This window comes from Euwallacea similis, chromosome 3 (assembly GCF_039881205.1).
Source record: "Euwallacea similis isolate ESF13 chromosome 3, ESF131.1, whole genome shotgun sequence".
Taxonomy (NCBI): Eukaryota; Metazoa; Arthropoda; class Insecta; order Coleoptera; family Curculionidae; genus Euwallacea; species Euwallacea similis.
In genome coordinates this window covers 813,080-824,078 of record NC_089611.1, presented here as the reverse complement: position 1 = coordinate 824,078, position 10,999 = coordinate 813,080, and the positions used below count along the sequence as shown (strand labels likewise).

The 10,999-nt window shown below is 33.4% G+C and overlaps 2 protein-coding genes across 3 annotated transcripts in view; one reads left to right on the top strand and one right to left on the bottom strand.

Annotated features, from left to right (window-relative positions):
- Positions 1-10,999, bottom strand: part of LOC136419660 (UDP-glucosyltransferase 2-like) — a 46,088-nt gene that overhangs the window by 12,135 nt on the left and 22,954 nt on the right. The window lies entirely within an intron of this gene.
- LOC136419671 (ephrin-A5-like) overlaps positions 3,495-10,999 on the top strand; it is a 313,490-nt gene continuing 305,985 nt past the window's right edge. For both annotated transcript variants that reach the window (XM_066406194.1, XM_066406192.1), the window contains exon 1: positions 3,495-3,700. The gene's annotated coding sequence lies outside the window, so the exon portion shown is untranslated. The remainder of the gene's footprint in view (positions 3,701-10,999) is intronic.

Below are 10,999 nucleotides of genomic sequence, written 5' to 3'. Positions count from 1 at the left end.
CAATAATTTTGCCTCTTAGTAGAGTAGATATTGAAGAAAGTATAATCAAATCAGGAGATTCCCTGATTTGGTGTTTTTACAGTTTTCTAAATTTTGGTCAATTTCATTCCTGTTTTTGTAACAAATGTTACAAAAAAGGAAACTATACATTCCCTTTCCCAAGCTTTAAGTAGTTTTTTCGAATGCGTATCTATTAACGTCTGCGGTTATTTGGTTTTTACATATTTATTTCTCATATGCGTTGCTGTCAACTTTTACGTTCTCTAGACTGTGAGAAGCTTTTACTGCCGCATTAATAAAAACTTTTACTGCTGCTTATCTATCACATTTGTAGAAATTGAATTGAAACAACTTTAATGCCTAGGAAGGAAAAGTGTAGTTTTACAACCGAGATATATAAAGTGACACTGCAACTTATCTTGTGTCATTAAAAGGCCATCTTTTTTTTTCTTTTTTATTATTAATTATTTATAATCTTCATCTGACATTATATTATCTTGTTGAGTATTTGGAATTTTCGTGGTATTATGAGAAACTCGTACAACTTTAAAAACTGATTTATCTCTCATAGTTTGCAGAAATGTGCAGCTCTACATTTTTCACTTACCCCATAGTTCATCAACGAAGCGTCCAAAGTGCTTTTAGAAGTAGAATTCGAAGACTATTTTTCCAAGATAAGCGATAAGATTACCAAAAAAATTCGTCACTTATTGCTGAATTATTTATAACAAATTTTAAAACTCTTGTGCATTCAATTCTTGTGAATGGCAGAGCTTTCCAATTACGTACAGGGAGTATATAATTGGGAAGTTGCTGATTTGAAGAGGTGCTGAATGAATCTTAGAAAAAATTAAATTTTATTTTGTTATAGTTGAGAAACGTCTTGGAAATACATCTGGAAATCCTCTAAAGGAAATTAAACTAGAAAGCATCGACTTTTGATTTACCCCATAAAATATAAACCTCGGTGCCTTCCTAGATCTCTCGTAAATCCTCTTGTAAATAAGTCGAAAAGAATGACCAATATAAAAAAGACGTAAGAGACTAAAGAGTATCTAAAATCCAATAGGGGATTGGACTTTTTAAGAGTAAACTGACACCTTGTATATGTATCATACATATCCTCTTTACATGTCCATTGGATGTATTATGCTTTTAGTAGATTGGGTTTTATAGAAAAGTATATCCATATGGATATCTAAAAAAGTACATATTCCATGCGTGAAGATTTGAACAATATTTTGATTAAAACTAGACATCCAACTTGGATGAAGCTGTACTATTTGGTGAAGTCTCATCTTGTATACATCTCTGTTCTATAGAGGCCTCGATAGAGTACCAATTATAGCTTTCAACTGAGTCGCGCTGGCATCGTTAGTCATTCAAAACACTGCGTTTTCGTGCGGAACCATAAACTTTACTTGAATCCCAAATTGTTGTCCTTCTGGCTTGCCTTCCCGAAGTATCCGAAGATTGTAATATGCTGGATGGCTGCAGAATTATTGCCTGCATCTTTCACTTTTTAAACATTTGATTAAGTTGGCCAAGTTCAAAATACATTTACAAATTTTTAATTGATCTAAAAACGTTGCAAATTCGATTTTTAATCATGGATCATGACGAGAAACGCCCAGATATAAAATTTAGTTTTCTTTCATTAATTGAATTGGCACTTATATGACCATTTCGGCTATTTTAGGTGAATTCTGAACCGTTATCAAATCTTCATAATCAATTTAATTAAAAAAATTATTATTCTGGGAAAATAGGAATCTGAATTCTGGTATTAGGATGGCATAAAAATTACGATCTCATTCTTGATTCAAAAAAGATGGTAAATATACTGAATAATCTGTAAATTTGACAACGTTGCAATTTTGATTTTTAAATGGAGGTCGTGCAAAGGAACCACCAGAAACAATTTAATTTTTTTGTGTTGATTGATTTGACAGATATTTGACTGTTCCAGTTCTTTTGACACATCCTGCACAATTTTCACCCCTATTTTGAATTCTACATTAATTTTTAGGGTAGACAATTTTATACTGAATTTCTTTAAAAAAGCAATGGTTTCATTAGGATCCTTACCAACCTTCTTTAACTTTACTGCCTCAAACTACTGATAACTTTGCCAACTAGATAATTTCCATAAAAACTGCGAAATCCTAGTAGCACCGGGGTCAATTTCATCATTTCTACGAAATTGATCTCGCTAGAAAAATTACCAGAAGCTTAAAAATCGGGCAGTATCGTTCACGCAGGGAAAAAATTAGCCTACTTCGCTAAGGTAAGAATGCCAATGCAAATATATACTTACTTCAAGGGAAAATGCTAAAAACTATACTTGAAATAAATATACGGAATGTAGACATTTTTTACTTTATAAAATAAAATAAAAACGTCGTTAAAGCAAACGTGTTTTTAAATTATGTGTTGCAGTTTATAATGTTATATGCTTGTCTGAACCGAAAATCAGTGTTGGTAATTTAACATTGTAAATTTAACAAGCTGATGAAGTTGCAACTATTTCGATCCAATGCTTTTTATTTAAGAAATCCAATTTTCTGAGCACTTTCAAATAATGTGATGTACATCGTTGTATAGCTAAAACTGTGTTCCAGTTTAGCCGGAAATGATCTTAACTTCACCATTTCAACATGTATGGTTCCAGATATATTTTTGCGCATTCGCGAAGGACATAAAATGTCTTATGATATCCAAGTTGATGTTTGGGTTCAAAATGGTCGCAAAAGACGCGTTTCGAAAATTTCAATATGGCGCCATATTTTTCTTACTTAATTATTAAAATATTTTAACTCTGCTCTTTCCGGCTACAAGTAATTTTGCCACTAAGGCAGCTTCCATACAAACAATGAAATCACAGCTCAATTTGTCCATTTCCACATATACAACAAAATGAATTGTTCTTGCCTTAATAAATATTAAAAATAAGTACATAAAAAGATTATATTATACAGGGTGTTTTAGAATTGCATGGCACTATTTGAGGTATGTATTCTCTAGCACAAAATAAAGAAACTCTGAGGTAAGTTAATCAATTTTTGAGGAAACTGAACAGAATTCGACAAAAAATCAAGAGAGGTAAAATTTAAATAACAGATTGGAAAATTTAAGAGAAATGTTAAAAATCATCAGTGGCGTACGAGCAAATTTTCCTAAAGGATTTTATGGACCAAAACCTCAGAAAATATTTTACCCATTATATATTACACAAAAAAAAATCAAATAAGGATGCAGATATTTACCTGCAGACTTCGTGACCCATGACCTATGCTAACGTCCTGTTGCTAACTCTATTCTGAAGCTAATTTCTGTAGAAATAAACAATATGAGTGCTGTGCCCTGCAGTTTGCAGTCAAAATTGACAGCACATAATAATAATTTGTTCCTAATAAAAATCCCTATATTGAAAGCCCTTGGGGAAATCTGTACAACCCCATTTGGCAACCCCGCAATTCAGTGACAAAATGGCAATGAAATCTTGGCCTATGTACTGAATTTCGTGGTGTATTTTCCCCGATTTTGAACCGTTTTTTCTCGTGTTTTCTCACTAAAGTCGGTGTTGAAACCCTCGGGAAATTTTTGTGTACCGTGACAGCTGTGGTGTGAGTGATATTTGTTCAGATACAGTAACTTTTTCCGGATAAACACCGAACACAACCTCAACAATGAATATAAGGTAATTGCTCTGATTACCTTTGTATTATAATTTTTTAATATATTTAACGAATACAGTATTGATTTATTGCCTTAGCGCTAAGTAAATGGTTAGGCTTGCCGAAATGACCATTTCATTTTGGCTTGACCAGTCAGAAAATTAAGAAAAATCTAGTTGAAATTGAAAAGTCGCCCGTTTTCAATTGTTTATTTTGATTTTTGACACCTGGGGTTTGTTTATTTTTTTGACACTTGCAGTTGCCTCTTTATGTACATATACTTTAATACATAAAATAAATTTGTGCCTATTTGCAAATTCAATATTTAATTTAGTCATTATCAATAGGTATTATGGTGTGTAAATATAGTAGGCAGCTTTCCAAGTAAGTCCTTAAATACATACTTCATTCATCATTGTTACCAGCTTACCTTATCCTTATCATAACTCATAGCATATTCTACAAGATATAATTGTTTGATTTTTAACTATTTACTTACCTAAGGATTTACTGAGACTTACTCTTTATATGTGTTTTCGTAACTAGCCACTACCCACTACCCTTGGCTACCTTCAACTTTTGCTGACCACATAGTCATTTAGTTCTTCCTTATAATCAACTTTCTATTTAGTCTGTAGTATCTAAACTGTTGCAGCAGCTTAATATTTTATTGGTACTTATTTTTATAAGAACACTCCTCCCTCTCCCCATTTGATAAAAACTCTTAAGAAAAAAAAATACTTAGGAATAATAAAAATCAAGAACACATAGCTTAGGAATGCCCCTGGCCAAGCCTAAGTATCCTCAGTTCAAATCGAGATATCAATATTTTTGTCTCGGTTATCCTCCTGTGACTGTTCCTGGCATGTCTTTAGTAAAGTAATCAGCAAATGCATTGTATTAAAAAATGTTTAAAAAAACAATAGAATTTCGTAGCATAGTTAATATAAGTATTTAAGTACCTACATATATAAGTACAAACCAAGTCTACCATTGGTGTCTTGATTGGCTTAATATGATTACTTTGGACATATGTTATCATCACTATGAAAAGTGACCTTTATTAGTATAGTGAGGCCAAAAGTTATTGAGATATGTACCTACCTCTCAGCATATCTAATATACAGTATTTTCATTGAGATTGAGTTATAAACTAAATTGATATTTTCTAATAGATAGGTACTTACTCAGGTACATACTAAAGAGATTTAATATGCATAAAGTCAATAAATTAAACGACCATTTGTCAATATTAAAATCCAGGGACACAACACACTCAAATAATACAGCAGTTTGAGGTTTGAGGTTAGAGAGATATTACAGAGGATATTGCCTTACGGAAATTTCCAATTGCCTTATGGCAGTATTTGATTGCTACAACATATTAACCATGTAGTAGTTGCACTTTTTTTTTAAAGTTTAGTTCTGTGAACTCTTTGTTTGGAAAAATATTCCTTGAGATTTATTGCAGTAACCTTAAAAAATATATTATCTTGAAATAAAACATAAGTCTATCTCTGTTGATGTTGCACAAAAATATTGACATCTAACTTAAGAAACAGATTCACTGTAAGCAATGGCAAAACAATTTTCATTATCCAGTAATCCTGCATTGTCTAACAGTTTATGAAATTACTCCTGTTTTCTCTCTTATTTTCTGATTGGACTAATATTCCAAAATATTTCTGAACTACTCATAAAATTTTTTACTTGAAAATATGATTCATGGATTTAGTGGTGCCAGTTTTCAAGACTAATCCACCACTCTTTAAACAGTTCTCAAGTCTCAATAACTTCATGATAACTATATGGGTAGAATGCCAATTGATAAAGGTACCAGGGTACTCATCGATCTGTCACCCTGTCCTCAGTTTTACCCCCCTATCTCTCAGAGGGCAGTAACGCCACTACTAAAAGGATAAGTAAAGGTCTTGGTATAGGTACTTCTATGGCGTACCTATACCTACTTACTTTTTAAAACTTTGATGACAAGTACTTAAAATGAAATTTTACAAATTAAAATCTACTAGAACATAATACTGATGGTCAATCAAACGGCCCTCAATCAATTACATATTGTTTCAATCTCGTCATATCCCTGTTCATAACCCGAACTATGTAATATTCATGTCTCGGTTCGAATTCGGTTAATTCTTTACGTTAGAACCTTGGCTGAAACCATTTTAATCTAAAAGCAGAGCCAAAATCTGCTATGCTCGCTTAATTACAACTGAGGTTAACTCTCTCTCGCGCTCTAACATGAGTAGAGCTTTACGACTTACCACTCTTTCCAAATAGTACCTTCTCTCTCTACTTAGTGTGTCTGTATTTCTGAAAGTTGTCCCTTTCCAAATTTGTCTGCTTGCTTTATAGCTTAGAATAGATATAAAATTACTATAGTTTGTTGAGATCCAAAGCTTTTACATAAGATTGCACAGATTTTTGCCAAATAAAAATATTTTAATACAGTAAATAACTACATTGAAAAGAAAACAGACCTTGGTTGAAAAAAATTCATCACTTTGTTTTCCGTATATTATATGTATAACTTCCTAGTGTTTTCATCCAGGTTTCTATTTCTCCTTGGTATACAGAAGTTTTACATACACACATTAATGGGGAACTTTTTCAATGTCAAATTTAAATTGTATCCAAAATGAAAATGTTGTCAGAAATGCCAAGGAGGAAATTTCCACGCCCTGTTGTTAAGTGCAGCACCCCAATCATGTTGTGCAGATATCTTACGTTAACTTTTTTTTTAAATCCAACTTTATTTTCTCAATGCCTCAGCGAGGGCCTCAGGGGCTTTTCTTGGGGAATGTTTTAATTAATGAACGACTATACATCCCCCAATAGGAACATTTAATGGGAAGCTACTTAGGTATTTTTAGTGCTACTTCCTGAAAAAAGTAATCACTTAATTTATCAATATCTCTATGCACATACCGAGGCATATACTTCTCTGCACAATTCAGACTATGTAGGTCAATTTCAGATATTTTTAGAATTGGAAAGATCCCGGGTACGGCCATAGAAATTTCCTCTTCCAGGAACAATAATTCATTCTTGAAATTAAATAAATTAAACATAAATGACAATGGAAATCGAATCGAGATTTGCTGGTTTCTTGAATCCGGCATTAAAATTGGTACTTGGATCATTCCATAAGAACAGTATAGCTGTAAAATTAATTTGACCTTGGATGATTCATTGAATTAGCTTAATCGATTGAGCTTATGACAACTTTTCATGTTCGATTTTTTTAAAATCGTCACATGCCTGTTTTTGAGACACATGTTAAAGGACCAACTAACGACTAACGGACGACGCCCACATCAACCGAATATTGCAATCATGCCAAGTATACGAGTATCTAGCAAGGTGGCCATAAACTTTAACCCCCTTTCGAAGAAGGTAAGTAAACAAAACTATTCCAGAAACCGAACGGTCCTAATTGGGGTAAGATATTGCGCTTCCAATGTCAGAAACTACGTTTTTCCAGGCCAGAGAAAATTCGGTTTGTATAAATCGCTCCGACTTTTAGATTACTTTCAGGGAGTTAGAAAATTAAACATTGTCAGGTGGAATTTGAGATACGAGATCAGATCGCACTGAAGTTTGTAAATTAAATGGAATCTAGATCTAAGATCTAAATAGATTCAATCCAAGAAAGGGAGTATGTAAAACGTCCTTTTTTTGAAATATTCCCGGAGGTATCTGATGGAACAGTTTATAAATCCTTAAAAACGTCCAAATCGATGTTTTTTCTCAACAGGAGAGAAAAGATTTTTAGCAAAAAATGTGTGTTATTCGGTATGAGTAGTCTTCCATCTTTTTTGGGGTCACCTATAGAATATAATCTATAAAACGCTCTTAAGCAATATACTTAACATAGTGAAATTCCATCCAATCCAATTCACAGAAAACAATTTCAACTTTTCTGTTTTTTTTTGCAAAGGTGACATACTGGTGTTAACCGTATGACCGCCCAAGTGATTCCAGATGGAGATTCGTCATACTGGATTTCTTGGACTTTTGTGGAATTCGGAGATTCACTGCAATACGTCCAGTCCTATTATCGAATCGAGAATATTTTGCTCTAAAGTCTTCGTTTGTTTGGTAGATTTCACTATTGTATGGCTGCCTGTTATGATAAAAAATACTTTTGTTACTTGTTGCTTCACACATTGAGATCCATTGCATCTCTCGACAATTCGATGTCTACTTGTAGTTTCTTCTTGCTTTTCCGCATTGGAGTCTGTTGGTAGAACTTTGAAAAATGATATTCCACATTGTTAAAAGCTTGTAAGTGAGAAGCAGTTGCGAATTTAAGACCTGGACTAACTTCAACTAACTTACTTTTCGACGATCTAAGCGATCAGATTGTGTTACAAAGCTTACATGTCTGGAAGAGCGAGTAAATTCTACCTTAAATAAGGAACTTTACTGTCACATACGAGAATGAATACACGAGTACATTGAAGAAATCTGTACTGAAGGAGACGAATTTTCATTCTCGTCAAGTATGTAATGATGACAAGGTGCCTACGTCTATTTGACGAGCGATGAATATTTTTATCCAGAGGAAGACGGAAGTTCGGGATTGGTAAATTTGGAAATTTCAAAGGACGTCTCCAGCACCATGTTTTTTATATGAAAGCTTAATTTTTAGAGTATAATCCGAGGTGTAATTAGTACACTGTTGAAACTTTTTTGGAGTTTCGGATTAAACATCAAAGAACTCATGGGGCCAATTGGATATCGTCAGTGAAAATTTTTTTGTCCTGATGTTAAAAAAAATGATGGAATAGAAAGAAAAAAATGTCAAAATTGAAGAATATAAAATTTGATAAGCCAAATGAAATTCTAAAAACTCACTGCCTATTGAGTATCCAGAATCGTTATCGTTATTAGGCATAAGGACTCTTAGTTTTTCCAGATTCCAAAAAGTCGCCACTTACAATAGAAGAACATTTACCATGGGCGTTGCTGTTATACGTTCAGTGCTATGTGGTCCTTATCTGTATTAGGGATCAAAATATGAACATGCAATCCACAGAATTTAAAAAATTATTGACATGCAATTTTCCCAGAAACCATTGGCGAACAATAACATTTTAAAGGCGTAATAAAAATCCGAGATAAGGGTCGAATAAATCCCAGAGGGACATTAAAATGCCATTTTCCTTATTAACGCTTGTTTTATTTGAAGAGCGGTGCAGCGACCACTGTCAGTTGGCGGCTTATAAAGTAAAAACCCGCCTTATAAAACTGAGTCAATAAAGTTTTAGTCGTGGCCACTGAAACATCTTGGCCGTTACTGCTTATTGCAGTTGTTATGGCGCAAGAAATATCTTCTAATAGTTTTCTAGAAAATAAAAGAAAGCACACTAAAAAGCTAAAACGAACTAAGTATATAAGAGCGTGACACAAATGAGACTTAAAAAAGGGGAGAAATCGATGTATTGGATAAAGCTGTAGATGTGAAGCTTAATTATTTCAGGATTGGTAACTCTATTTTTTCAACAAGCAAGTTTTTAAAATCGACGAACGCTTTGTAGTGAGGTGAGTCTTCCAATAGTCAAAATTTCTTGCCTTGGGCTAAACCCTTCATGTTTAGATATTGGAGACTGCAGGTAGCAACAATATATAATATCCCTCCAAAGTCACATCTTCCAGGTGATGTCGGATTTATATTATCAGGGGCTTTTTCCCATGGAAGGTTACAACCAGACGGACCATCAACCAACCAATCTGACCAGACCATCTAAATTCTAAAATAGTCTCTGTTAAAACCTACAACTGACTTACAAAAATATAAAGTACTATAACACAACTAACACGCATATATCCACAAAAATACGATTCTAAACCTCAACAGCAATCGAAGAAAAAAACAGCTTTATGCAGAGATGGAAACGCAAACAACAAAACTGGAACAATGCGCCGCTGTTTTATCCAAATCTCCAAAGAGAAGTAAATCTATTTACCGATTTTATGGATTTGAAAGCCTCAAATTGCTTTTTGACTCTGTGCCAAGTCTGGCTGGGCCCTTTTGGTTAAAACGGCGGTGTATTTTTACGTTCCCTTAAGGGTTCGAAGTGGCGCGGCAGCGGAGGTTTTGTAAATTAGCGGAAATCGGAACAGGCTGTGAAGCGGTCGTTTTGGGAATTAAAGCAAGGTGTTTGATCCGAACTACCACTTACTTTTTTGAAATTCTCGAGGGTTAATAAAGTGATAAAGTGTCAGTTAGGGGTTTCCATAACATTATGTTTTGTGTAACGTTCTTGGACGTGTATCGTCTTTGGTTGAGTACATCGATATTTTTCATCAATGAAATGTAACTTTTTAAAATCGGTTTAAAGCAGCGTCTGTCTTCTGCAGTTCTGTTTCTTTTACAGACATGCTAATCATTTTTCCTACATTTATATTCATCCGCACTACACTTTTCCGCTATTTTATTTTTGCCACACCTTAACGCCTCAGGTTGTACAAGTACTAAATTATATTTACCAATTATCGATATTGTTTTTACAATAGGTGATCATAAGTGATTAAGGCATTGACGTAAATGCTAAGAAGAGTCGAATAATGTTAGTTTTGACCAGTCGGATTTTCTGGTGCTCAACAATTAACTTTAAGGGGCACGTGAGAATACGACTAATTATTGATAATCGGGATTAAAACTGGCTTGAAATGGATATTCTGATCTAGGTCCCTCGTGGGTGGCAAGATCATTCAGTGCTATATAGTCTATAATAGCCTTTAAGTTATTATATTTCACTAAAATTGCACTTTCAGAAAATGTTGTAATATGTTTTCTTCCAAATTTACTTAAAATAATCTTAAATTCTTATGAAATACCCTGCATATTATAATATTTACAATTTCGGTATTTAACGTTTTACCCTCATTTTGTTATTAGCAATGTTCAATACAAGACTCAAAGCCAACTGTGCTAATGTTTGCCTATACAACATTTGCAGATGTCAGAAACATTATTGTCTTAACACTAGAACTTATGTACTTAGATATGCATCGTAATAATTAATTATTATTAAATAGAGCAAGTTAAAGGTATATTAATAACATAGCCCTAGGATATTAATCAACGGGATACATCTATACATCTTACATCATGAAAGCTCGATCTAAGCCAAGCTACCGTGTATAGTGAATTATGTTGCGGAACAAATGGTCTTCATCGATTTGTCAAGAAACATAAATCTTTAAATCTTATTGAGTTCTATGCATATGATATAAGAATTTATGGTTAAATTCAAAGCATTCAGTTCAATATCAACAACCATTCAAAGAGCACA